The following is a 2,741-nucleotide window of genomic DNA, read 5'->3' on the forward strand; positions in this document are numbered from 1 at the left end:
GGTGGATTTCCTATCATCTGGATCTCCAGCCTAGTCTGAGTCACTGTATGCAGTTATTCCCATGGAACTCTCCTGTTTCAGATGCAAGCCATAGCTGGTTGTTCCACTGAGATACCTTAGCACGCGTTTGACCAGCCTCCAATGAGACTCTAGGGGAGCTTGTACAAACTGTGACAACTTGTTAACGCTGTAACATATTTCAGGCCTTGTTATGATCAGGTATTGCAGGCTGCAAATGATTGACCTGTACAGTTGTGGATCACAAAAGCTTGATCCTCCAAGGGCTGTAATCTTTGTTGTGGAAGGAAAAGAAGTGTGACACGGTGCATAGCCCACTATGCCAGCCTTCTTTAGGACCTCACCAATGTACTTTTGTTGAGTAAGCACTAAACCCCCATCACACATTTTATTCACTTGGATTCCAAGAAAGTAATGGAGATCTCCCATGTCTTTCAAGGCAAATTTGGCATTTAACTTTGCTATGACATCCCTCACAATTTCTAGAGATTCTTCAGTGACTATGATATCATCAACGTACGCAAGCACATAGGTCTTTAGTCCACTGAATTCCTTAATGAAGACTGAGATGTCAGATTTGGTGGCAACAAAGCCAATCTCTCTTAAACCACCAGCCAGCTTATGGTACCACTCTCTTGGGGCTTGCTTTAGTCCATAGAGCGCTTTGGTGAGTTTGCACACCAACAATGGATCTCCTTGTTCATAACCTGAGGGCTGTTTCATGTAAACTTCCTCTGTCAAGTCACCATGAAGAAAAGCATTATTGACATCTAGTTGCCTAATTACCCAGGACTTGGATACAACAATGGATAATATTAGCCTAGTGGACACAGGCTTCACTACAAGACTATAAGTTTCTGTAAAATCTAAACCAGCCTTCTGAGCATACCCTTGAGCAACTAAACTTGCCTTATGTTTCTGTAAAGTTCCATCTGCATTATACTTTAATCTGAATACCCACCTGCTGCCAATTGCTTCTTTGTTAGGTGGAAGACTCACCAACTCCCATATTTTATTTTTTATTAGAGCATCATATTCAACATCCATAGCTGCCTTCCACTCTGGAGATTTGAGAGCTTGTGTTACTGATCTTGGCTCAACACTTGCAAGGAAGATCTTTGGCTTGACTATACCAGCTTTACTCCTGGTGATCATTGGGTGAGAGTTGACTGCTGCAGTTTGATAAAGAGGTGCTGATTTTTCAGAGATTGGTAGCACAGTTTCAATGTCATTAATAAGAATTAAAACTGAACTTGAAGAGGCTCCTGTTGGCATTTGGGTTCTAAGAGTAGCACTGATTGAGGGTGTGACTGTTGGTTGTTGGAGTGTTGCTGATTGGTGGTTGTTGATATTGCTGTTAGAGGGCTATAGGCTTGAAGCTTGCTCCCTAAGGCTTGTTTGCTGAGGATAATTGTGTATGATTTCAGTTGAGCTTGGAAGGGGTCTTGGAATGGTTGGAATGATTGGCACACTAAGTGGGGTATCTTGTCTATCTGAGACATGTCCATTGTGAGCAGGATTTGTTGCATGCCTATAGGGGAATTGGTCTTCAAAGAACACCACATGAGGGGTGACGATGACTCTTCCATCTTGGCTGAGACATTTATAGACTTTGTGAGAGGTTCCATACCCAATAAAGGTGCAGGGGGAGGATCTGAAGTCCAACTTATACTTGTTGTAAGCTCTCTGATGAGGAAAACACAAACAGCCGAAGACTCGAAGTTGTTCATATGAGGGCTTTTTGTTAAACAATTTCTCAATGGGAGACATTCCATTTAGGACCGGTGTTGGCAGCATGTTTATCAACTTTGCAGCAGTAGTAAAAGCTTCTCTCCAGAATTTGGTAGGCATAGATGCATTAGCAAGTAAGGTAAGTCCCATTTCAACCACATAACGATATTTCCTTTCAGCAGCTCCATTCTGCTGGTGAACATGAGGGCAGAAAAACCTGCAAATAATTCCTTTTTCTTGCAACAGCTTTGATAAGCTCAAGTACTCAGCAGCATTGTCACTTTGCAGCATCTTTAGTTTAATGTTTAATTGTAACTCAGCAGTTTGTTGGAAGTGATTAAATACTGATTTTAATTGAGCTCTATATTTAATTAGGTAAAGCCACGTAAATTTTGAAAAGGCATCAATGAAGTTTACAAAATACCAATGTCCATTATTGTCAGCAATAGGAGCTGGCCCCCAAATGTCAGAGTGTACAAGTTCTAATGGATGATTGTATATAGTTTGTGAAAGGAAAAAAAGGTAAATGATGAGATTTGCGAATACAGTAGGCTGAACAAGCAATTTTGGTTATAAGAAGTGAAATATGACAAGATTTTAACACCCTTGAGATAACACTATAGTTGGGATGTCCTAATCTAGCATGCCAAACCAGCAAGTTATCTTTATTTCCTACTGATGCAGTGAAAGCTTCTAGAAAGCTTTGAACAGTTGTGAACTTATAGAGGCCTTTGTGAACAATTCCCTGAAGCACTATCTCTTGAGTGTCTTTGGTTTTTATGCAGCACCTATCATCATGAAATTCAAAAAAGACTTGGTTGTCACAGCAAAACTGATATACACTAATCAGGTTTTTGGTAATTTTAGGCACACACAACAGTTTTGTAAGGTATAACTCTCTAGAGCTCAAATCAGATTTAATACACGAGTTACCAACAAAAGAAATGTGCAAACCTGTTCCATTGCCAACAATGACTTGCTCATTGCCACAG

The sequence above is a fragment of the Arachis hypogaea genome, chromosome 9 (genome assembly GCF_003086295.3).
Source record: "Arachis hypogaea cultivar Tifrunner chromosome 9, arahy.Tifrunner.gnm2.J5K5, whole genome shotgun sequence".
NCBI lineage: Eukaryota > Viridiplantae > Streptophyta > Magnoliopsida > Fabales > Fabaceae > Arachis > Arachis hypogaea.